This window comes from Myotis yumanensis, unplaced genomic scaffold, assembly GCF_028538775.1.
Source record: "Myotis yumanensis isolate MYYU_CA2020_CCGP unplaced genomic scaffold, mMyoYum1.0.hap1 SCAF_14, whole genome shotgun sequence".
In the NCBI taxonomy this organism is placed as follows: domain Eukaryota; kingdom Metazoa; phylum Chordata; class Mammalia; order Chiroptera; family Vespertilionidae; genus Myotis; species Myotis yumanensis.
The window spans coordinates 31,901,374-31,926,964 of record NW_027223765.1 but is presented as its reverse complement, the minus strand read 5'-3'; the positions used below and the strand labels follow the sequence as shown (position 1 = coordinate 31,926,964).

The following is a 25,591-nucleotide window of genomic DNA, read 5'->3' as shown; positions in this document are numbered from 1 at the left end:
AACATATATAACTAGAGGTCCGGTGCATGGATTCGTGCACTGGTGGGGTCCCTCATGCTGGCCTGCACCCTCTCACAATCCAGGACCCCTCAGGGGATGTTGGATAGCCAGTTTCGGCCTGATCCCCACAGGCCCGATCCAGACAGGAGGGAGCCCGATCCTGTGCATTGAGTGTCTGTCCCCTGGTGGTCAGTGAGTGTCATAGCAACCGGTCGACTGGTTGTTTAGGCTTTTATATATATAGATAGAAAGCATCATTATGTTTGTCATTGAAACATCCTCATAACTTTGGAAAATCCAAGTATGACATCTTTCATGGGACTATCTACCATTGTGTGGCAGAACCCTTTAAGAAACTAGCACTTATAGAGTTTTAGTGTGGTATCAAAGAATGTCCACAAGTAACTGAAAAGATTATTAAAAAAACTCCTCCTTGTCCAATTATCTATTCCTGTATGGCTGGATTTTCTTTACATACTTCAACTAAAATAATATATTGCAACTGAATCCAGAAGCAGATATGAAAATCCAGCTGCAAAAAATGTAAAACAATACCACTTTTCCCACTATAAGTTTTTTGCTTTAGAAAGTAGTTATTTTTTTAAATAAAATGTTATTTTGTCAGACACCTGGTTTTATCATAGTATTTTTTCAGAAGTTAATTTTTTAACTCTCATTTTAAATTTTGAATATGGTAAATACTGATAGCTGTAACTCAGCTAAACAAAAGCTCTTTGGACCTCATGATTTATGAGAGTATAAGGGAGTTCTGGGACCAAAAAAAATTAAGAACTGCTGCTGTAGTCTATGAGAAAATGGTCAGAATAACTTTAAAAGAAATTATTTGAGAAGTATTTTACTCAATAAAATAAATCATATATACTAGTAAGACCAAAAGAATTGAAGACAAAGCGAATGCAAGTGTGGTAAAAAACAAGGCAGAAATCCTCAGGAGACAGGAGAGACCAAGGACAGAGAAACACAGATGGATACACCCAGTCACATAGATACACACGCTAATGTTCCAGGTCTGAAGTATCACAGTAAAGTCCTCACTAACTCTCCAGAGCTCTCGCCAGCAAACACTGGAGGCCTTTTCAGAATAGGAGGGAATACTAGGACCTTCAACCAAACTTGAGCTCCTGCCCCTTCATGCTGCTCTCCTGACTGCCACCACCTCACTCCCCATGAAAGCCTAAGTCTGTCCCGACCACTAAGACCTTCCCACCTGCTATTTCTCTGCCTCCCTCACTGGCCTCCTTGCTGTTTCTTGAAGAAGCTGGGCATGCCCCACCTCAGGACCTTTGCAGGTGCTATTCCTTCTCCTTGAATGCATGTTCTTACTAGATACCCACAGGGCTCCCTCAGCTGCCCTGCATCATCAAGCATCACCTCCATGGTGAGGCCCACCGTGCCCACCTTATTTTAAATTGCTCAGTGGATAGAGTGTTGGCCTGTGGATTGAAGGGTCCTGGGTTCGATTGTGGACAAGGGCACGTACCTTGGTTGCAGGCTCCATCCCCCACCCCGGCTGGGCATGTGCAGGAGGCAACCAACTGATGTGTCCCTCTCACATCGATGTTTTTCTCTCTCCCTCCACCTCCCTTCTAATCTCTCTAAAAAAATAAATGGAAAAATGTCCTCGGTAAGGATTAACAACAAAAAAATAATAAATAATAAGATAATAAAATTGCAACTCCTCAGCCCAGCACTTAATGTCATCGATAGGTTCTTGAAAACTGCAATTTTAAACAAGATGACATATAAGGAAAACAATTTTACCCTAGGCTAACTGATATAAACAAGAGTTAAGTTCCTCCAGCTTATTTCTGGTCACAAAAACATCACCAAGCTTCTAAATAGAGACCCAAAACACTTCTAATATTAATCATTGAAGTAAATGTGAGCTATACATACATTTTAAAGAGATTTATAAAAAATAGTAAGATTATTCTTTTCCAACCCACTTGCTTCAGTCCAGGGTGTCGGGTGACCAAGGCCTCTCCCGGCAGCTTAGGGCACAAGGCGGGACCCACACTGGACAGGATGTCCTTCCACAGCAGGGCGCTCCCACACCCACCCACGTTCAGACGGGGACAATGTGGACACTTCACGTCACGTGCACATCTTCAGGATGTGGGAGGAAACCGGATCCCCGGAGAAAACCCACACAGACATGGGAGAATGTGCAAGCTCCACACAGACAGTGGCCCCAGCCAGGAATCGGATTTTTTCCCCGTCAATGTTATAATGGAACCTTATTCGAGGACTTGCTGCACTTGAACTTGAGCATGGCTGAAAAGCCAGGTGGACAGACAGTCCTTTCCACACCGCACGCGGGTGCAAACTGTTCCTTGATTTGCAGGGCCGCTGCCCATATTCTGTTTGCGCCATCTATCACGGCTTGCACCCTTGCCTCCATCTCCAAGATTAGCTTGATCACAGCATTGTTTGCCTAAATGATTCTTTTTTTAAAAAAATCTTTATTGTTGCAAGCATTACATAAGTCATCCTTTTCCCCACATCAATCTCCCCCAGCCCACTCCTGTCCCTCCCACCCCAGGCTGCACTCATCTATTAAGTCAGCCTCCTCCCCAGTATATCCTAGACCAGGGGTGGGCAAACTTTTTGACTCGAGGGCCACAATGGGTTCTTAAACTGGACCGGAGGGCCGGAACAAAAGCATGGATGGAGTGTTTGTGTGAACTAATATAAATTCAAAGTAAACATCATTACATAAAAGGGTACGGTCCTTTTTTTTTTTTTAGTTTTATTCATTTCAAACGGGCCAGATCTGGCCTGCGGGCCGTAGTTTGCCCACGGCTGTCTTAGATACTGCTTTTAGTATTCTGGGACTGAACTTGAAAACAAAAGAAACAAAGGTTGCGGGTTCAATTCCCAGCCAGGGCACATACCTAGGTTGCGGGTTCGATCCCTGGTTGGGGCGCACATAGGAGGCAACTGTTCAATGTTTCTCTCTCACATCGATGCTTCGTGCTCTCTCTCTCTCCCTTCCTCTCTCTCTAAAGTAAATTAAAAAAATATCCTTGAGTGAGAATTAAAACAAACAAATTTTTGGCAATGATCTGACCAACTAAAGTCCAGTATTTCCAGCTTAATTAAATCTTCCTTCCCCCAATTACTCAAGGCAACTTTATTAAATACGCAGATGTCAAAAACCTTAAAATGATAGTTTCTATATAAATTCTAATTCTCACCATGCAAAAAACACACACACACACAAAAACCAATCTTGAAAAACCTCTTTAAGTTGTTAACCAACATATCTACGATGTAGAACTTCATAGGGCTTGTTAATAAAATTTGGTGTACTTTCATTAGTACATTTTTTAAGACATGGCAGACAGAGAGTGAAGTAACCCTCTCCCGTACGCATTCTTAGTCAGAACCAGAAGTCACTCATTCGAGGCCACGCTCCTGGGCCAGACTGAACCCCATTTTTCTGAAGCTTCTGATCAGAGGGAAAGGCCGGGAGTTCCGCAGCACCCGGGCCGCTCAGTCCCTCGTGCACGTACGTACGTACGTGGTAACAAAACTGCACAGACAGAGCAACTTTCTCCTCTCTCTCTCCGGCGAGTCCTTTTCTATAAAAAGAAACTTAGAAATAAAACCCAACTAAAAAAAGAACACGCTGCATTAGGATACTGACCTGGAGTCCTGCAAAAGTCAAACCCACAGTCCATTTCGGGCCCGTGCGAGGCCCATGTCGCAATGGAATCTACCGCCTGGGTCTGCCGTCCCCTGTGGAAAGTTCCTGACAACGGACACTGAGTGCTTCAGTGGCCCGGCTCCGCCTTCCCACACATCCTTGCAGGACATTTTCTCATAGTCATGTCGGGTGCCTGCGTCAGACCGCCCCACGTGACGGGGTGTTAGAAACACACGCATCAGATCTCGCAAACAGATTACAAAACAGAAGCCCTTTATAGAATTCAGCTGTGTCTAGGAAAAGGCAAATCCTCTCGGTTGGCCCTCTCCCGGCAGCCCACAAGGGGCCGAGAAGAGCTGCATTTATCAGCCCTCGATGCACTTAAGCTATCAGATTCAAGAAGGCGTAGTATGACAAGGGAATTTTGTTTTTCAACTGAAACCCGGGCCCTTCAAAAGGCTAAAACCAGGAAGCTGCTGGAGTGCATTCAACAGAGAGGGAAGCTGGCTCGAACGGCCTTACCTGAATATATTATTTTGAAAAGGTAAACATTCGCTCTCTGGACTTGTAGTTGTGTGCATATGGATTGTGAGAACGAGTATTTCCAGATTCATGAACGATGCAATGCGTCCAGCTAAATATTCAGGCTGCTTGCTGGAAAGAGGAAAAGGGGAGGGACTAGTCCTTGGTTTCCTTTTTCTTTTGGAAAACACGGCAGTATTTCGGGGCGGCCCGTGTACCTTGGGTTCACCTCAGGATCCAGCTTGCCCGGACTCCGCTTGCTTAAGAAACCTGGCAAACAGGCTTCGAGCTTTTCTCCGAAGCCCTGGAGAGATGTAACCGTTTCTTGTCTCAACCAAATTCCACTGGCACTCCAAGTCCCTGACGAAGGCATTTTCACTCTGAATGCGGGAGGGATGGCGTTACCAAAATGGCCAGGACAGGATTCCTGACCCTTGGGACTTTTTGTTTTAGGGGTGAGCCCTAAACCATCAAGAATTGGTTTCAAGAGCCAAACACCACTTTCTTGTGAACCGAAAGAGGCCTGTTCCCCTCAGTTGCCCGCTACCTTGCAGGGAGGTGGAGGGAAGAACTGCTGTACGTTTTGGCTTCTGCACAGGAATGAACCTCCAGCTAGTGGCAAGGACAGGCTATCCTAAAATGGACCAAGCACCAACTGCTTCGTTTGTGTCGAACTATCTACATCCACCTCCCACTGCACCTTCCTTCCCCACCCACAACTCGCTCTGCACCCCGGCTTTCTGGGGACTCCTGCAAGGCAACGAATCCACTTTAGCTGGGCTCTTTGTGATGTACCAGAAACTGGGCAGAGAGGAGTGACCGGGATAAAGGTCACTACAAGCACAAAGCGCAGTGCTGGACACATAGTAAGGGTTCAGTGAATGTCGGCTGGAATCAACTTGAGAACTGACTGTCCGGCTCAGCGGGTGGCCCTGGAGAGAACCCTATGCAGGGTGCTTTTCTAAAAACACAAAGGAGGTCAAATTCCCCTGATGTTAGGATAAAACCCAAACCCTTCACTGTGGACGGCAAGGCTTGCACTGTCCACGTGTCCTGTCCACTCTCTGTGCTCGCCACATAGGCCTCCCTGCACTTGCTCCACTTGTTCTACTTGCCAAGGCTCCAGCGGCCCTGGTCCTTCAAACACTGGTCCCAGCACCGCCCGTGGCGGCCTCACTCTCCTGCTTCAGGCCCAGCTCAAACGTCACCTGAGGGACCACCCCAACTCTGTTTGCTCCGGCCTGGCCTCTACTTGCCCTCACACTGTCTGACTTATTTCCTCTGTACTACTTAACCTCAACCTGCAATTATCACGTGGGTTTGTCTGCATGCTCACTGTCTACTCTGCCCACCAGAAAGGAAACTCCAGGAGGAAAAGGACCTTAGCCGCCCAGTTTACCGCTGCACCACCAGGCCGCGGCATGGGGCAGGCACTCAGGAAATAGTTGTTGAATGAACACATGGGGTGGCTATGCACATAAAACACAAAAGCAGCCTGCTCCCACCTTGCACTCCTGATCCCCTGACCCTGCTCTGCTCTTGCCTCTCCCACAGCACTCACAACGTTCCAGTAGATTATTTATTGTCCAGCTGCCTGCCAGAATGAAGCCCTACAGGGCAGTAACGTATCTGCCCTGATGTATCGGCATGCTCTAGAACAGGCCTGACACATAGTAGGCCCCCAATACATGTTCATTTCCTAAATGAACAATCTGTACTGCAAGTAGAGACGGTTTTGTCAATGAGCATTCTACATGGATAGGCACCATAAATATTGCCATTGCCATTTTCCTCTGCCAGAATTTCTCCACTCCCCATATTACTTCATTGAATCCCCTTCACAATCCTGCAGGCATATAATATGGAGAAACGACTGCGTATTCACAGGGTTAAATGAATTACCAGAGTCCGAGCCCCACGCACGCAAGCACAGAAGCTGACCTTATCCCACCCCCAGGGAAGTGCCTGGCTGGCGGCAGAGCCGTGCCTTCTGACGGCAGCGCCCTGCTCTGGGCCCTGCTCATCCCCCACCTCACGTGCACCTGCACATGCAGCAGCAGTGAAGCCAGAGCAGCTGACCTGCTCCATCCGGCACACAACGGCCTTGCGCGGAGGCCAGCTGCAGGCTCCCTGGGCAGGGTCAGGACTGCGGAAGCCCGCAGCAGGAATAGACCCAGGCTGAGTGAGATTTCCGAGCTAGCACTGCCGGGGCAGCCAGCCTGGGTCACATGCCAGGAAGCCACTGAGAAATGCTGCCTGTTGTGAGCAGAATGTGCCAGAGAGGCCCCCAAGAAGGGCAGCTGAGGGTCAGAGTTAAGTAAGGCAAGCAGACCCCTGACCAGGGGCAGCGGGTACCAGGGCCACCTGAGCGCTGCTGGATGTCGAGCCTTGGGCCTGGGACCCTTTGCGGCTGGTCGGCACAACCAGCATTTTCGAGGTGCCACCTGAACGTGCCGTCAATCATAGCATCATCCACAGCACAGATTTTTCCCAATGCCAAGGCCCTTACACTATACCCATGTGTTGCCAACGTAAAATTTTTAGTGTTAAAAAAGTTGATATTTAACAGTTTGCTGCCAATTCAGTTCGAGAATTCAGGAGACAGAGGATTAGGATTTGCTAATCAGAAGTGAATTCATGTGCCTCCCCTCCTCACTATGAGTGTTGAACTTCTTCTCTCATGAGAAGCCTGGAGATGATGCAGCCCGGACCAGGGGCTCTGCTGGGGACCTGTCAGTCAGGGCACAGAATGAGGTCCGTGGGCATGAGCTTTGGGTGTGAGCCTTCTCCAGGACAGAGGGAGGGTCTCCTTGCCAACATGAAGCTGAGATACAGTCTACGAGGCTTGTTAAAACCCCAAATGCAAATTCCAGTACCTTTACCAAGGCTTGTAAGATCCTCTGACAAATGTGTGCTTTTATCACAGGAGTACAGACTCTGCGAGGACGGAGGCTGTTTACCGCAGCCTCCCTAGCTCCCAGCACCGCACGTGGCACATGCCAGGTGTTAGTTAACAAGCCTTTATTAGATAAATGCAAAAAATAAAAGGCAGCCAAACACTAAGCTTGACCCGCCATCCTTGACACTGTTACCGAGCTTTGTGGATCCAGTGTTAGGTCAATGCTATTTGTCAACTATGCTAAAAGGGAGGATATACTCGATGGACATAAAAAAAGTCAAGAAGGCTATTCTGACCTAGTAAAAGTAAACACACACACACACACACACACACACCCCAAATCAACACTGCCTAAAGCGGAGCTTGACAAAGACAAGCCAGGGCCGTCCACTGCCCAAAAAGTCATTTCTCTTCAAACAAGTTAAAACATTGAAACACCACTTAGAAACACAGAAAATGTCTTATTCTCACTGCTTTGGCTCAAAGGAAGGCAGAGAGCAATCCTTCAAGCTTTACTGATATGCTTTGTTCCGTTAAAGACAAGACAACAGGCCCAAAATGGAGTTGCTCAGCCTCCCTCAGGTCATCAAAACGAAACGTAACTTAGCTCTGGCTCTCCCAGAAATGGAGCCTTAGACAAGTCCGTCAGAAACGGACTGACCAGCGTTAGTGAGGCCACCTTCCTGCCACACCCCTGCTGTCGCCTATGTGGACGTATCCCTGCAATAACCAGCCTGCGTTTCGGCTCAGTGTAATTTCCTTGACTTGCTCCCTTCTGCCTGTAACGTCTCTTGCCTTGTATCTTAGGAGCGCCTTTCAATTAGATTGGATGCTGCCCGATCCATGAGTCACTGAATAAACCCAATGAGACCTTTACATTTTACTCTGTTGAATTTTGTTCTTTACTCTTTAAACTCCAAGGATTTGGCCTTCGTCTCCTGACTGCTTGGAATGAATTGGCAATGGACTTTTTAAAAATCAACTTTTTTTTTAATACTAAGAATTCAAAGTTGGGAACACGTGGGTGTGAGGCCTCGGTGTGGGGTGTTTGTGAGGAACTTTGTTTCCACACGATGTTTTCCCTTCCAGCACCCCAGGGGTCTCCCTCTCTGTACCCGCTTTTCAGGTCCTTCCTACGTCCCCCTCACTCAGCCTCCTCTCACAAGCAGCGGATTGGAAGAAGGTGCTGGGCTGAGCGAAGCACCCTGGGCCTGGGCCTGCTTCTGGGTCCCTGACCTTGGGTGCCCGTGCTTCCAAGTGCACTGATATGTGACCCGCTCAACCCCCCACCCCCCCCATCAGGCAACCAACGGTCTGATGAAAAAGGCATTATGACGGGTGCCCGTCATGGCAGTTCTCAGCAGAGCTGCGTGTCAGGCTCACCTGTGGAACCACAGAAGGAATAGGAACGAGGGGGCCCCCCAACACTGAGTCGGAGTTTTGAGAGGTAGGGTCTGGGCAGGGGTGCTTTCTGCTGAAAAGGACCGAGTCATGCCGTGCAGAAGAGCCGGCCCCTGGCTCCTAACTACACTAGGAAGAAACAGGCCGTTAGTCCCTCGCTTGTGACGGAGCCCCTCTCGGCAGCTTGCCTGAGGGCTGCTGGAGAGTGACACTGACATCCCACCACGCTTGCGTCAATGTCCCCAGCGTGACTTACTCAGCTGGCAGGCGGAAGGTCACCTGAATGTGCCAGCCACGCGCTGTGCCTGATACCTAGCAGGCGCGTGCACGTGCCCTGTGCCATGTACACACTCCAGCCCGTTTAAGCCTCACAGCCACCTACTTTGCCAACGAGGACGCCGAGACCCAGAGAGGTTGTGCCCCTTGACCAAGGTCATGTAGTGACTGTGCGGCAGAGCTGGGGTCCACACCTGACGCTGATTCAGAACCACACTCTCCGTTTCAGGTCAGGGGCGCCAGGAAATAAACTTGGCTTTTTCCCACCTTCTTACTATCGAAGCCTCATCAGCTCATGACCCGGGCCTACTCGCCAGAGCGTGCACGTTTAGTAAACTTGCAGCCTGGCCCTGAGCAGGGCTGCCATGCACTGGTGGGCAGGTTATGCCTGTGGTATGCTGTGGGGTGAGGGGAGCGTGGCCAGGAAAGTGCCCTGGGGAGGGCTGCATCCCCTGCCAGAAGGGGGCCACTCCTTTAAGATGGACCACCGGTGGCCCTGGGGTGAACATTTAACGGGAAATTGAGACTTTTCTGTAACATTCTACTCCTATTTTCTTAAAAAATATAAACTTGCCCTAACCGGTTTGGTCAATGGATAGAGCGTTGGCCTGCGGATTGAAAGGTCCCAGGTTCGATTCCGGTCAAGGCATGTACCTGGGTTGCGGGCACATCCCTTGTAGGAGATGTGCAGGAGGCAGCTGATCGATGTTTCTCTCTCATCGATGTTTCTAACTCTCTATCTCTCTCCCTTCCTCTCTGTAAAAAATCAATAAAATATATTAAAAATATATATATATAAACTTTAAAGTAATGTATAACATTCAAAAATATTATTTTGATTTTGATCCACTTCCATCTCAAAATCATATTTATTGAATGCCTTCCATCCACCAGTCACTGAGTATAACACAGGGGCCTCGACCGGACGGAGGTGTAGAAGAGGTGTAATGGGAATACTAAAGCTACTGAACGAGGAGAACTGAGACCCCCAAGGCACTGAATTAGTCCATTCATGAAATAGGGCTCTCCCTAAGGGTAATTTAGGGTCAGACGGACCATGTCCAGGCCTGCACAGTGGCGAAGAGCCTGAACTGCGTTGTCAGGTGGACCTGGCTCTGCTCTGTCACCTCTGGCTGTGACCTTGGATACGGTTCTTTCTTAAAAAATGTTTTTGTTTGTTTGTTTTTACTGATCTCAGGGGAAGGGAGGGAGAGAAAGAGAAAGAGAGAGAGAGAGGAACTTGGAGGTGAAAAAGAAACACGCCTGACTGGGGATCGAACCTGCAATCTGAGTATGTGCCCGGGCTGGGAATCGAGCCACCACCTTCTGGTGCACTGGAACCAACTGAGCCACAAAGCTCGGGCTGGACAAGTTTCTTCATCTGCAAAATGGGGCTAATGAAAGAATCTACCAGGGTTAACGTGACGATTAAATGGTCATACTTATAAAGTGTTTGGCGTAGTGTCGTGCACACAATCAAGCTTTAATACATATCAGCTATTATGGGTATTACTGTTACTAATTAATTCTTCTTAGTCGCCTTATCCCAGGCCCCAAATCTAGGGAAAGTGAAGCTCCTCGATGGCAGGGAAAATGCTTTACTTGTGTGGGCCCGGGGCTCCCACTGCCCCACAGTGCTTCACACCCCGGAGGGGCTCACTGCGCTACTCCCTGATGAAGAGGATGGTTACATCTGAGACTCAACAATTATCATCAAACTCTGGGAAACAGGGCAAAAGATGCTCCGACCAACTGAGCCACCCTGCCAGAGCTATTTAAATTCTTAATGCCCTTTTCTGCATGCACTGTTTGTTAACATTTCTTCTTTGCATGCAGAAGGTTGCAGGTTCAATTCCTGGTCAAGGCACATACCTAGTTTTCGAATTCAATCCCCAGTTTGGACTCATATAGGAGGCAACTGATCTAATTTTCTCTCTCCCATCAATGTTTCTCTCTCTCTCTCTCTCTTTCTCTCTCTCTCTCTCTATATATATCCTATATAATAAAAGGGTAATATGCAAATCAACTGAATGGCAGAACGACTGGTCGCTATGGCTCACACTGACCACCGGGGGGCAGATGCTCAATGCAGGAGCTGTCCCCTGATGGTCAGTGCGCTCCTGGCAGGAGCAGGCCTAAGCCGCAGCCAGACATCCCCCAAGGGCTCCTGGACTGTGAAAGGGTGCAGGTCAGGCTGAGGGCTGAGGTGTGTGTCATTTTTCCCCCTCCCCCCTCCTCCCAATACATGAATGCTGTGCACTGGGCCTCTAGTATATATATATATATATATATATATATATATATATATATATATATATATATATATTCTCCTAGGGCAGTGATGGCGAACCTTTTGAGCTCGGCGTGTCAGCATTTTGAAAAACCCTAACTTAACTCTGGTGCCGAGTCACATACAGAAATTTTTTGATATTTGCAACCGAAGTAAAACAAAGACTTATATTTTTGATATTTATTTTATATATTTAAATGCCATTTAACAAAGAAAAATCAACCAAAAAAATGAGTTCGCGTGTCACCTCTGACACGTGTGTCATAGGTTCGCCTTCACTGTCCTAGGGTGAGGATTAAAAAAAGAATTTAAATAAAAATCATTCAAATTGGTTACTTATTAGTCATTCTGGTAAGAAGCTTGACAGGAAGGAGACCAACGTAATTTGTTGAAGACAAATACTTAAATCACTGATAAAGTTCCATCATGTGTAGTTACTTGTCCCCCTGAGCCAGAAGACCATTCCAATTTGGCCAGTTAAAACAAGGCTAGGTTACTGTTTATTGGATCATGTGCCTGTTGTACATAGCGTCATCTCCACCTTCATAAAAAAAAGGCTCCTTGGGCCCTGCTTCATCCCCTCTCCCATCTGTTTGCAGGTTCCTGGCCGACCACTTGCTCCCCTCCCCTCACACTAAGGGGTTTTTGGAGGGCAAAGTCTTGGGACCTCTTCTTTCTGACTTTAAACCAGGGCCTAATAAGATGTCAGTTTGGGTATGATTTCTTTAGTGAATACTTTGTTGTTTTGGTTGTTTATTAAGTCTCAGTTTAATGGATTCAATAGATTGTTGTTTGTTCAGGAAAAAATATGAAAAAAAATTTTGGTTCAGTTTGGGGCTTAGCACATGTATGTGCTTATTTTGGGTTTTGGTTCAGGTTCCCACTGAAGCCCTGGATTAAAATGTTTGACAACTTGCAGAATTGGTCAATAGTTGCAAGCTTTCCTTCTCCTGTTCCACTCCTAGGTGGTTATCTCTGGCCTCAGAGGATAGAGCAGGGCCTCTGCTCACACACTCCTGGGTTCAAATTCCAGTTCTGCCACGTAGTAGCTAATTACCATCTCAAGACCCATTGTTTTTGGTTTTTTTCTAATCTATTAAATGGGAGAAAAGTGCAATTTAGTCCTTAATAGGATTAGGTAAGACAATACTGACACAATGTAGCATCTCATTCTATTGCTCTTTTTCACCCTGATGATTTTCTATGAAAATTCCAGAAAACAAAACAATAGCTACAACTCTTTCCTCTAGCCCATCTCATTATGATAATAGCAACCAATTTAATGCTTGTTGGTTGAAAGGGTGTTGGAAGCAGGGGTATTGTGTAAGCGGGGATTTCCCTGCAGCTGAAGTGGAGAATGAGTGGCTTGGAGAGTCTCAAGCTTTGAGGTCTTCAGTGAGCCGGGGTGGATTAGCTCTGCAGGCTGGACCGTCAGGAGCCACTGGGCTCAGGCCAGGCTGACCCCAAAAGGAAGTCAGCTAAAACATGCTGGAGGAAAGTAAGTGCAAAAGCAAATATTTAGGCCCAGCCGGGCATGGCTCAGTGGTTGAGCATCGACCTATGAACCAGGAGGTCACGGTTCGATTACTGGTCAGGGCACATGCCTGGGTTACAGGCTTGATCCCCAGTGTGGGGCGTGCAGGAGGCAGCTGAACAACGATTCTCTCTCACCATTGATGTTTCTCTCTCTCTCCCCTTTCTAACATGAATAAAAAATGTTTTAAAAAGTAAATATTTAGCGAAATAAAAGAGTGTGGGTTAATTATAGATATGATAATGTAATTGAAAGAACATTTACTTTTAAAGAATAGGTACATGCATCACGATAATAATATTATGATAAATAAAGCCAATAATTGTGCATTAACAGATACAAAATCAGTAACATATTGTTCCCGGGAATCCTGCATGCCCATTAAAGATATTGCCTCCCCCGTCTACCTCCCTGAAGCCCTGCTGGGAAGAGTAAGGAGAGAGTAAGAACTCTGAACATCCAGAGAGCTCCTGTCCTTTTGGTGGTTTCCCTAGGTGCTCCTTCCTGTCTGGGTAGAGGCACTGAGACAGCCCTCACACCATCAGCTTAGCCCCAGACTGCATTATTACTAAGTTTCTTCACACAGAGAAACAACACAAACGTAGAGTTAGGAGACAAAGCTAGGGAAGGCAAAGCATGTTACAACCCCAGTGTTCTGTTCCCATCACACCTCATTCTGTTCCATCCTCAGCTGGCTGGGAAGGGGGCCTCTAAGCACGTAATTCAAGTTATGCTCTGAGTGGCAATCTATGCCAGCAGGGAGGAAAGAGAGGAGGCAGGGCAGAGGGGTGTCCTGGACCAGAAGAGGTGGGGCTGGAGGCAGGATACAGGGTGAGGGAGGCCACGGAAGAAAGGGTTTGGGACTCCCTCCCTCTGTATTAACGCCCTCCCTAATAAACAGAAATCCAATGAACAGAACCCCAGGTGCACGCAGCTCGTGGGAAGGTCTGGCTTACTGTGTCACCGAGCCTGCCCACTCTGCTCTTCCAGGTGTCATGGGTTAGTCACAAAAGGAAATTCCACAGGCAGTTCCTAGCTCCGAGAGTGAGCAGCCCCTCTTAAAAACACGACCTCAGAGACAGCCTTTCCCTGGCGGAGGCTTTTTCAGGGCTGTGTTTTCTGGTTCCTTTATGTTGGATGGCCACAGCCCATGCCAGTCCCCAGTGCGGTGCCCACAAGATGGTGCTGAGCCCACACAAAGAAACGCTCTTGTGTTCCAGGGAGCCGGGAATCCAGCCCCCGAAATCATTCTCCACATGGGCAGATGAGTAAGCGTCACTTCCAAATAAACAGACACCGGCTGTTTTCGATAACAAAGAGCAAAGTGCGTGCTTGTTGGTGGAGCGTGCACTCTAACTCGTCTTGATTTGCCATAAATGGATTCTAGAGATTCTTCAGACCAGGGGTGGGGGCCACTCCACCCAGTGCGGGAATTTCCTCCTGAGAGGAGCAGTATTCACTGGGAACAATCAAGGCGCCCTGAACAGTCACCTCTGCCACACAACACCGCTTTGAACGTTTACTCTGTGTATCGTACCCTGGGCTGCGCACCACACATTCCTTCAACTAGTCCCCGGTAAAAAGAATGTTACTGACAAAAGGAACTTCACAGGATTTTTATTCCAATCCTTTCATTTCCGAGATGAGAACATCAAAGCACAGAGAAGTTAAATGACTTGCCTAAGATTCCATGTGTGACCAAAACATGTGTCTCGATTTCTGGTTCCACACGCCTTCCTAGACCCTCCTCCTCCAATGGCTGGCTAACCCCCTTGTTTTCTTTTTCCTCTTTCACTTCCAATCTTCCAAGGCTGACATTTTTAACCGAAACTCAAAAACTCCCTTCTTTATTCTGGTTAAATTTTATCCTGTTCATTTAGTCCGTTATCTCCAGTCTGATGGAAGGTTTACAATGTCAATTCTACCTTAAAATATATCTACTGATTCCTTCGACAGGTTATGCTCATTTCTGCTCTAGAAACTTCCAGGTAAGATTAGGATGGTGATGTCTGAGACAAAAAGGCATGACTGTTCTCTATGCTCACCTCCCACTCAGATCATTATTTCAAGATCAAGGACTGTTATACTAATGACAACTTGGAAAATATTTTTAAACCGATTAGAATAAAAAAAAATAAAGCCTTGGTTTCATCTTTAAAGAGGAAGGGGGTTGAATCCACATTAGCAGGAAGTGACCCTGTGAGGAGCAGCTGGGGCCATGTCAATACATTCATATGTTTGGAATTGAGATGCTGAGACCACAGGGTGAGTGAGCGCTCGCACTGAAACATAGGAAACGTTAAGAGCTGCTGAAAACAAAATGACTGGGAATAACCTCAGAGTAAAAGAACAAGATGTCAAGTTCCCGGGAGCTGACCTGTGGTCCTTGGGCTGGTCCTTGAGCTGATTTGTGGTCCTTGGGCTGGTCCTTGGTCACAGGTGACCGGATCTAACCCCTGACGAGTCACATTCTCTCTTATTATTGCTTCAGGAAGCACAGCAAGCCTCTAATTTTCTGACCACTCTTCTCCATCCCTGCATCCTCCCTAAATAGCTCATGCCGTTTGTTTTTCTGGGGCTCTTATCCCAGCATCCTCGTACCCTACCTCAGCAGGGAGTTCAGACAGTCTGCAGTGGCCCAGTGCCCACAACCATGTCCCCAGCAGAACATGACCTTCCCCAGGGCCAATTTCCTGGACCCAAGCACCAAACAAAGGCGAGAGTAGCTGTCCGTATTCCTGTTTAACCTTTGCCATTTACAAATCCCTTTGATGCTCACCATTGCTTTTCTACCTCACGAACACCTGTCCTTATTCCTGTTTAACCCTCTACCATTCACAAATCATTTGCATGCACACCATCTCACTTTCTCACGACACCCCTATGAACTGTGAAATATTTCCATTTCAAAGATGAAGACACTGAGGCTCAAAGAAATGAAGCCAAATCCCAAACACCACATAGCTTGTCATTGGCAGGGTTGGGTTTTCACCCCCCTGGTCTTGTGACTTTGGGTCACAAACTTTTCCCAGCACACTTAAAGGAGACCACGTTTATGTGATTTCACATGTTAGTAGACATAAGTCACCAATCTCATCTTTTGATATGTTTTATGGTTGTGCTTGTTTTATACCAAATTTCATGCCAATAAGTGTATTTGTATTTGCCATTCAAAAAAAAACAACACACCAAAAACACCTATATATCATTATATATATATATATATATATATTTTTTTTTTACCAATAAAGCCGGTTTTTCCTGATCAGTCTATTCATCATTAACACACTGCTGGCTAGGTGATCATCTGCACATTCCACTTTGTGAACTCTGCCGTCCTGAGTTACCTGACTGCACAGCATTGTGCTGAATTCACGTTGTAAAATGGGAATGACTCCTAAGATGATTACTGTCGTACTTAGATGAAGCAATGACTATCGAGACTTTAGTTATCAGATGTTTAATTAATATTACTCACATACATACATATGACCAGTATATACTACTACTACCTCTTCATTACATTCATTACAACCAAATACTTTTGTTTCCTTAACAAGTGTCTGATGAGGTATAAGGTAGCAAGGTCCAGTAACTCAGAAAAGCAGAAAAACTATTTCATCCCCTTGGCCTGTTTAATTCTTTAGTTCTTCCCACGTTCAGCAATCTCTGGAGTCCACAGTCCAGGGGAGAAAACAGACAAGCAGCCTTAACGGCCCCTCCCTAATGACTGAACCGCTCTAGCGAGAGTGCCCACTGCTCTGGAGAAGGCAGCTTAAACTGAGTTTGGGGAAAGGGTCAGAAAAAAAAGAGGTGGAACTGAGTCTTGAAAGATAGGGAGCCTAAGAGAAATAAGTCACACAGAGAAAGACAAATACCGTGATTTCACTTATATGTGGAATCTAAAAACAAAATAAACGAACAAAACAAAAACAGACGACTCATAGAGACAGAGAACAGACTGATGGCTGCCAGATGGGAGAGGGATTGGGGGGTTGGGTGAAAAAGGTGAAGGGATTAAGAAGCGCAAATCGGTAGTTACAAAACAGTCAGGGGGTGTAAAGTATAGCATAGAGAATATGGTCAATAATATTGTAATAACTTGTATGGTGCCAGGTGCGTACTTGAAATATTTGGGGGATTACTTTGTAAAGTATACGATTGTCTACCCACTATGCTGTACACCTGAAACTAATACAAAATAATATTGACTGTAAACTGTAATTGAGAAAAAAATTTAGTTTCGTGGTGCCACCCCAGACTGGCTGCATCGGAATAGCCAGGAGTATGGCCCCAGAAAGCCACGTTTAGCAAGTTCCCAGGCGCTTCTGAATCAAGGGTAGGTTTGGACACCGTCTCAGTTTCCTGCGGCTGCCGTAACACATTGCCATAGACTTGGTGACTCAAAACAACACAAAGTTATTCTCTCACAGTTCTGGAGGCCACAAGTCCAAAGTCAAGGTGCCTGCAGGGCCGTGCTCTGCTGGAAGGTCTGGGGACAATCCTTCCTTGCCTCTTCCAGCTCCTGATGGATCCAGGAGTTCCTTGGCTCAAGGCTGCACAACGCCAATCTCTGCCTCCATCTCCACATGGCCTTCTCCTCGTTATGCATCTTTCCTCTGTGTGTTTCTCACAGGGCCCGCCCCATAATCCAGAATGGACTCATCTCAAGATCCTTAACTAACTTACCTCTGCAAAAGGCTTTTTTTCCAAATAAGGTCCATTCATAGCTTTGGGACCTATCTTTTGGGATGGCCACCATTCAACCACTGCCTACCAGCCGTGGGCAAACTACGGCCCGCGGGCCAGATCCGGCCCGTTTGAAATGAATAAAACTAAAAAAAAAAAAAGACCGTACCCTTTTATGTAATGATGTTTACTTTGAATTTATATTAGTTCACACAAACACTCCATCCATGCTTTTGTTCTGGCCCTCCGGTCTAGTTTAAGAACCCATTGTGGCCCTCGAGTCAAAAAGTTTGCCCACCCCTGGCCTATACCATGGCAGCAGTTCATCTGGATGAGTGTGAGAGGGGATGAGGATGCAGAGGTCCCAGCTAAGCTCCCTGACAGTGGCAGGGAGAGAGGAAGAAAGGGGGAGAGAGCCATTCAGGACTACTCAGACCCACAGCTACATGTCCAAGTCTCAGGGCACATAGAATTACTATATGCGGGATGCAAAAAATCACCACAACCATAAATTAACAAAATGCTAGACTATGTTACCCTCAAAATATAGGGGAGAGCTTTTTCTTTTTTAAATCCTCACCGGAGGATATTTTTCCCATTGCTTTTCAGAGTAGAAGAGAGGGAGGGAGGGAAAGAGAGAGAAACAGAGACTAGTTGCCTCCTGCACATGCCCCTACTAGGGACAGGGAGTGAACCTGTAACTCATGTACGCCCTTTACCTGGAATCGAACCCTCAACCCTTTGGTGAGAGGGGTGATGCTTCAATCCAACCACTGAGCCCCACTGGCCAGGGCTAGGTGAGAGCTTTGAAGGGCTGAAAAGGCTTTTAATTATTTCACTTTCTAAACTAAATTAATTTTATATGAAGTTAGGATTTCATCCTTATGGTGAGGACACTTTCTCCTCACCACCCCAGCAGCTTCCAGTCCAGACAAGTCATTGTGGTAGCACGCGATGGGCTATTTCTGCCTTTCAAATCGTTTCCTTAGGAGCAGGCAATATTTTTGGTCACCAATGTTAAAGAAGGTCCCCTTACACCTCCCTTCTCACCACCCACTAAGGGCCCCAAATCTTCACTGAGAGTGGATCGCCCCTCATTTTTACACTGATTCATGTACTACCATTAAAGTCCTACAGTATAGTTATTTGTGTCAGTTCCCAGACTTGCAAAGGTCTTCTGTCCTCTCACAAAGGAATTGCCCTGCTTGGCAACAAGGTTTGCAGGCCAGAAGGCCAGTGGGTGGGAAGGAATCAGGTTCTATGTTGAAGTTAAAGTCACAGGCAGGGAACAACAGCTTTCAGAATCAGATTCCTAGTGATTTCATCATACGTCCCTACAGTATAATGTAAAGGACACAACCCTAACCTCTACCCCATAAGACTGTCCCAGAGCACCCCTTAGCTAGCAATCTGCAGGGACCAGTCTCTAGGCCAGTCTGTCCCTGGTTTGACCACAGCATCCACAGCAGAGCTCCCTGAATATTAACATGCATGAGTCAGCTGGGGATTATAAGTGCATTTTCTGACACAGTGGGTCAGGTATGTGTGGCCCATCTTCACTCATGTCAGGGGGCAGGAAACCAAGGTTCCTTACCTGCTGCTGAAATGATAGCTATAATGGTGATGATGATGCCAATGACAACAAATGCTAATATTTACTGAACACTTTCCACATGCCACACCCTGGGTTAAGTGCTTTACAGACATTACGACTCCCTATAACACCAAGAGAGCAGAGGAAAATGAGAGTGGTTAAAAGATGTTTAGTAGAAAAAAAAGGAAACATATTATAAATTCCAGGATGTGTAGGACGTCAATCAAGTGTCACCAGAGAGAGAGGACGATTCTCACATTGTCCCAGTCCAGGACTAGTTAGGAAGTTCTAAGTGCTTGATATTCCAGAAAGCATCCTTGGGCCAAACAGGTCAATACCACAGACCAAGTATATTAAGATACAAGAGGCCCGGTGCACGAATTTGTGCACCTGTGGGGTCCCTTTGCCTGGCCTGTGGGGATTGGACCGAAACTGGCTCTCTGACATCCCCCAAGGGGTCCCAGGTTGCGAGAGGGTGGTTCTCGGGTGACGCACCATGGAATCGGGCTCCCTCCTCTCTGGTTCTGGGTGTGTCACCCGAGAACCGCAGCTGCCAAGGCACCGCAGCTCCGTAGCTCCTGCATTGTCTGCCCCTTGGTGGTCAGTGTGTGTCATAGCTACTGGTTAGCTGGTCGCTTAGGCTTTTATATATATAGATGCCTGCTGTCTTTTGGTGCCATCCAGGTTAACCTCTGTGGGCTTGGCTCCATTCAGCTACCTTGGGAGTGACATGCCCACATAGGGAGGGCTTCCTTTGATGGGCTCCTCTGTTCCATACTGGGATGGGCACACTCAGCCCTGTGCAGCTTAATCAAGGCTATGTCTGATTCTCTCCAGGTGTCCCCCAGATGTCCTTGGACATACATGCGGTGTTCTGCTGCTGACTCGACTGACAAACCATTTTGCCTGGAGGAGATGGACATGGTTTATATCCAAAGTGGCTTCTTTATTTGCTATGACTATTCCTTGGGCAGGGTCTTGGAGATCGTCAGACCCAACCCTCTGCAGGAAAAGACTGGGCAGGCTGCCACTGAGGAAATCCAGACTGGTGGAGTGAGTCAGATGGTGTAACTCTGTAACTGTCAACTGCTGACCTGTTTCACTCAGCCCCACATTATTTTTCTAAAATTTCATGCCCTCCAGTTTGCCACAATCTAATCACTCTTCTTATACCCAGCCCACAGTGAACATTCATGTCCCCTTCCTGTCCCTGTATGGATCTGAATTTCAGACCCTAATCTATAATAAAATAAGAATAAATCATTTATAACTTTTGTTCTGCTTGTAACATTTCAATATCTATACTATGATTCATTGTTCCCCTAAAATGTAAATGATGAGGTATAAGTATTCAAGCTTTCAAAACAACCATATAACAGTTCTTCAGGACCCCACCAACTGTTCATTCCCATGTCAAACATTTCTTAATACATGAATCCTAGGAGGCAGAGGGGCAAATACCAAACTCTTCACTTTGCTTCAAAAGTCACTTTAAGGACAGGGCCAACTCAAGCTTTGAGAAGGACATGATACTCAACTCCTAATCAGCCTCATCCTCTCAGAGGCACCCAGCTCTCATTTTTAAAGGAGGATTCCATCTTCACTAGCAGGTGATGCAACGAGAAAAGCAGTAATTGCTGAGAATGCGCAGACCTTTCTCAGAAGCTGCTTGCTCGGTCAGAGCATTCCGAGTTGACATCACGCTCCATCATTGCGACACGCAACAACAATGCCAGAAACTAGATCACAGAATTGGAGCATGGACTACCTGGTAGTTGGGACTTCAAACAATGGGGTCAACACAATAAAATGCATCCACCCGGATCACCAATGTCCTCGGGGAATCTTCGAGAAGGGGACAATGGTGACCAACCCGAGGAAGTAAATTCTGCTCTAGAGAGTGGGGGGGGGGGGGGGGGGCGGGGTAAGAGGGCACACAGCTTGGTCTGGAGAGCAGCCTAACATCTCGCGCTGGTGGGGACCCCTTGGAGAAAGGCTGCCTGTTCTGCCTTGTCTCCTCCCCCACTGTCAGCAAACAGCCCCACATTTGCAGCAGCTTCCCACCTGGTTCCAGGTGCAAAATATAAGAGATCATTTCTGTGAGCCTGGGCTCTCCTATATTCACCTGAGCCCTAGTACATACTTCCCTTGTACATTTCCTTCTCCTCTGTTTTCCGCCATCCCTCCTCCGTGTTTTCTATCTCTTCTCTTCCACCTCCCATTTTTCCAGTTTGAAGCCACTGCTGGCAACACTGCAATCTCTGGAGGGAGGCCAGGCGTGCTTGCGGCTGAGGCAGCCCAGGAATGCGAGACAGCCACCCTGCCTAGGGGTCAGGAGATGCAGGTGACTGGCAGAGCTGTCAGCAGTCCAGGTAGGTCTGACCGACAATGAGAAGCGCAACAGCTTTCCTACCGTGGAAATGCTGCAAAAGCTCCCGCTGGCCACACAAATGGATGCACACCAGTGGTTCTCAACCTTCCTAATGCTTCGACCCTTTAATACAGTTCCTCATGTTGTGGTGACCCCAACCATAAAATTATTTTCGTTGCTACTTCATAACTGTAATTTTGCTACTGTTGTGAATCGTTATGTAAATATCTGATATGCAGGATGTATTTTCATTGTTCGCAACCCACAGATTGAGAACCACTGCTTTAGACAAATGAAATCGACTGGGATAAGTTGTTGGGCGGGGAGAGGGAAGAATATTAACGTTCCAGTTAGCTTTTAATAACTTTACCCCAAAACAAATGTAATTAAAATGAAATGACGGTTTCTGGCCCTAATCAGGTGTCCAAACAGTTACCCTGTTCACCTGTTTTAGAGTGAAATTATCTGGGGGCAGGAGGACCAGGGAGCAATGACATAATAAGTTGTTTAGATTTTAAAAAGTTAAAAATTCCCCAAACAAACCCAAAACCATTCAAATAAAAAACACACACAACAGGCTGTTTAGAAAAATTAGGCTTTAAATACACTGACCTGAAAACAATCTAAAGAGCAGGCTGTTCTGTAGAGCAGCTCGAGTTTCTGCTTGTGCTTTCATTTTAGAAAACAAACACTCAGCCGCCACAGTGGGAGGAGCTCCACATGGGGATTCAAACTCACAGAAAATGGCCCCCGGGTCGGATACTGAACACAACCAACAGGGCACTGGACGGACTCTCTGGGAATACAGGCCCCTTACCTTTCACAAGAGTCATTATCTAGGGACAGAGATAACTCCCTCCCCCCACCAGTAACATAAATCATGGTCTCCAAAGTGTTTGCTGGACGCCACAGGGACTAATCACCCCACTTTTGTCCTCCCTGTTCAGGGAACCTCCTGGGGGGCAAACAGGTCATTTTAAAAGCAAGATAGCTGCTGGGTTTGGAGGTAAGACTCCCATTCAAACTAATAAGAGAGAGAGAAAAAAAGACCTCAAAAAGTATTTCCTAAAGTACAGAGAAGTGCAAATCATCTTATCAGAAACTCATATCGTTAAATAGAGAAGAAAGTATTAAAATAGATCAGTCAGATGTGGCAAAAAGCTCTTGGTTATTTTTAAATGTCAAAATCAAAAACAAATATTAGGTGTATTAAATACACAACAAACAGACCCTGGCCAGGTGACTCAGTTGGTTGAAGCGTCATCCCGTACACCAAAAGGTTGCAGGTTCAATTCCTGGTCAGGGTGCGTACAGGAGGCAATTGATCGATCTCTCTCTCAAATCAATAAAAAACAAAACAAAAATAAAAACATATCCATGGATGAGGATTAAAAATATATACACATGCAACAAACAGGATGAGTGTAATAGTAATAATTTTCTAGTTTATAAGTTCGTAATTTTAGGGTGAATTTTTAGAGTGACATATTCAGGGTCAGACTGGACCATTTAGGTAGCTACCACCCTGTGTGTGTGTGATATAGATAAAACTTACCCCATATTCCTTCTGTACTCCATCCATAGGAATGACGCATGTTACTGATAACCAGCTTGTACTTTGATTAGCACTTGTGATGACGTTATGTTACTGACAGCCACTTGGACTGTCGTGGGCCAGAACAGACTTAAAAATGGGTCCCCGAATCAGACATCAATCAACGTCCCATATACTCTTACTCGGACAATGAGAAACTCACTTTGTAGTCTATATTCATTTAGGGGGGAAAAAACGTTCTCTCGGGAAATTTACGGTGCTTCTGTGCAAAAAGTCAACCTACAGCGTGTAAGTGGCTCAAGAAACTCCAGAATTGCTCGACCTTGACTGGAAAAAAATGTTTAACCCAATTTATTAGCATAGCGCTCGGGGTAGGCCAGTTCTCTAACGTGTGAGTAAAACCCCATCCGGGGCTTCATTTCACTGCCACGTCATCGCTTTTTCCGTCTATCCTAGTGCCTTCTGCTTCCGCAAGATGGTCCTCCCTTCCTCTCCCTTTAAGGCAAAGGTGGAACTCATATAAGTCCAAGCAAAGGGCAGAACACACCACAGGCACCCAGGCTGCAGGGGTGACTGTGGCCACTGTGACACTGCTTCCACCGATGAGCTTCAGAGACGGCAGTGAGCCCTCGAGAAACTGCTCTTTGAGTTCATGGCAGGGACTACAGGACCAGATAAACCGGTATGAAGCAGGGACAGACCAGAATGCTGAGTAAGTTTGTAAAAAGGAAATCTCACTTTGGTCTAGGAGCGAATCAGCGTTCTGTTAGAGCTAATCAGAAACCTCCAAGCTTAAAATGAAGATGCACGTAAGCTGGGGGCGCCCGAGATTCGAACGCGAGCCTCTCATGCCTGGTAAGGTAATACATTCAGCTCTGTGCTTACTGAATTGCTGGCCTTCTGATCTAACTGTAATCAACGCTACAAATAACCAGAAGTTGTTCTGACGCGGGAACAGGAAGAAGAACACAAACAAAACGGGGCCTAGAAACGCTAGTCAACACACAAAGCAGGAAGTAACAGCTCATCTCCACCTGGCTAGCACACAGCGTGCCTTCACCGCTGCTGAAATAGCCCCAGGATGCCCCTCCAGGAGGTAAACCGTCACTGGATTTCTCTCGAAAAACGCACCCCGGGCTGAACATGGCTCAAGGCAGTAGCCAGCAAACTGGGTTGTGCAGGCTGGGTCTTCTTCCTCACTCTCCCTGAGAATGTGTTTAATTCCTTCCACAATTAAATTAGTGTATGGCTTAGTAATTTTCATTTAAATGAAAGGAAAAATGCTTTAACAAAATAGGAAAGAGCCTTCTGCTGCTCCCAGTTTAAAAAGACATTTTCTTTACCACCTTAAATGGCAGCCATCCGAGCTTCGGCGGTTCAGCAGGATGGAAGTCTGCATCGTGGTGTCCACTGTGGCTGCGAGAAGCCCTCTCCAGCGGACAGGCAGCCCCTCCAAGCTCTGTTGGCAGACGGCCACCTCCTGCTCTCCGATAACCTGCGTTAGGACGGGACCTGCCTGTTTCTGCACAGCGTACGGGACTGGGTACAGGACACTGGGTTCTGCTCCCAGTTGCCCACTAACTGTGTGACCTTGGGCAAGTCCTCTGACTTCCCGGGAATCCTGTTTCCCAATCTGGACTGTGAGGAGGTTGGGCTAGTTTATGTCTCAGGTTCTTTGTAGCCATAAAATGTGAAAACCGTGATTCCCCACCTCCCATTTTGCTACCTTTTGATTGACTCCCAGCTAAGTCTGGCTAGTACTAGGGTACCCACGAGGACAGTCAGAGGAAATCTTGAAATGGGGACCACAGAAGGCCTCAGATGTGGATTTTATCTGCTTTTTCTGCTGGAGAGGAAAGAAAGTACTGCTGGAAGGAACCTTAGCCATCATTGAGCCAAACCTCTGGTGACAGGTGAGGAAACCACGCCAGCAAAATTCCTCGACTTTCTTTCCCAAGGTTGCAGATTGGGCAAGGGAGCAAGTCCAGGCCTCCCGGCTGCTCTCTCACACAGAGGTCTTTTCACCTCCCTCCGCAGGGCCTCAGAGGGTAATCGACAAACACTTACCCAACGGCTCTGGGCAATACCCCAAGGAACTCTTTTAAACTTTCAACTGGCCTGGCCACTCTGGGAACACTTAGACAGGCATAGGGACAGCAACAGCTCTAGTGAGACACAAACTGGCTGATTTTATCAGTGCAGAAATCCGTTAGCCTTCTGACTGAAAGAAAAGCTTGCAGCAGCACCTAGCTGGTAGATAAGGGCCTGTGAGGGAGATAGGAGGCCTCACGAGGGTGGGGTCCTGCTCTGGTACCTGGCACAGAGTGTTGATATTTACTGGACAGATTCGAGTCTGCATGATACCTCCGCTCCACTTGCTTCTTGTAAAAAAATCTGAGCTTAGAATAACACCGGAGACGAGGGTCTCTAAGCCTGTAACCCAGCGGTTCTCAACCTGGGGGTCGAATGACCCTTTCACAGGGGTCACCTAAGACCATCGGAAAACACATATATAATTACATATTGTTTTTGTGATTAATCACTATGCTTTAATTATGTTCAATTTGTAACAATGAAAATACATCCTGCATATCAGATATTTACATGACGATTCATAACAGTAGCAAAATTACAGTTATGAAGTAGCAACAAAAATAATTTTATGGTTGGGGGTCACCACAACATGAGGAACTGTATTAAAGGGTCGCAGCATTAGGAAGGTTGAGAACCACTGCTCTAACCTAAAAGCAGAAACAATGACCTACTGCATACTCTCAGTACGTGGCTGGG

General features: G+C 46.7%; 1 protein-coding gene across 11 annotated transcripts in view; it reads right to left on the bottom strand.

The window, feature by feature from the left end:
- The window catches only part of ZBTB38 (zinc finger and BTB domain containing 38), a 115,944-nt gene that overhangs the window by 9,350 nt on the left and 81,003 nt on the right, over positions 1 to 25,591 (bottom strand). Inside the window, exon 1 of one of the 11 annotated variants that reach the window (XM_070433526.1) lies at positions 3,671 to 3,785. The exons of the other annotated variants lie outside the window; for them this stretch is intronic. The gene's annotated coding sequence lies outside the window, so the exon portion shown is untranslated. Of the gene's footprint in view, positions 1 to 3,670; positions 3,786 to 25,591 lie in introns of those variants that run through there. 11 annotated transcript variants of the gene reach the window in all.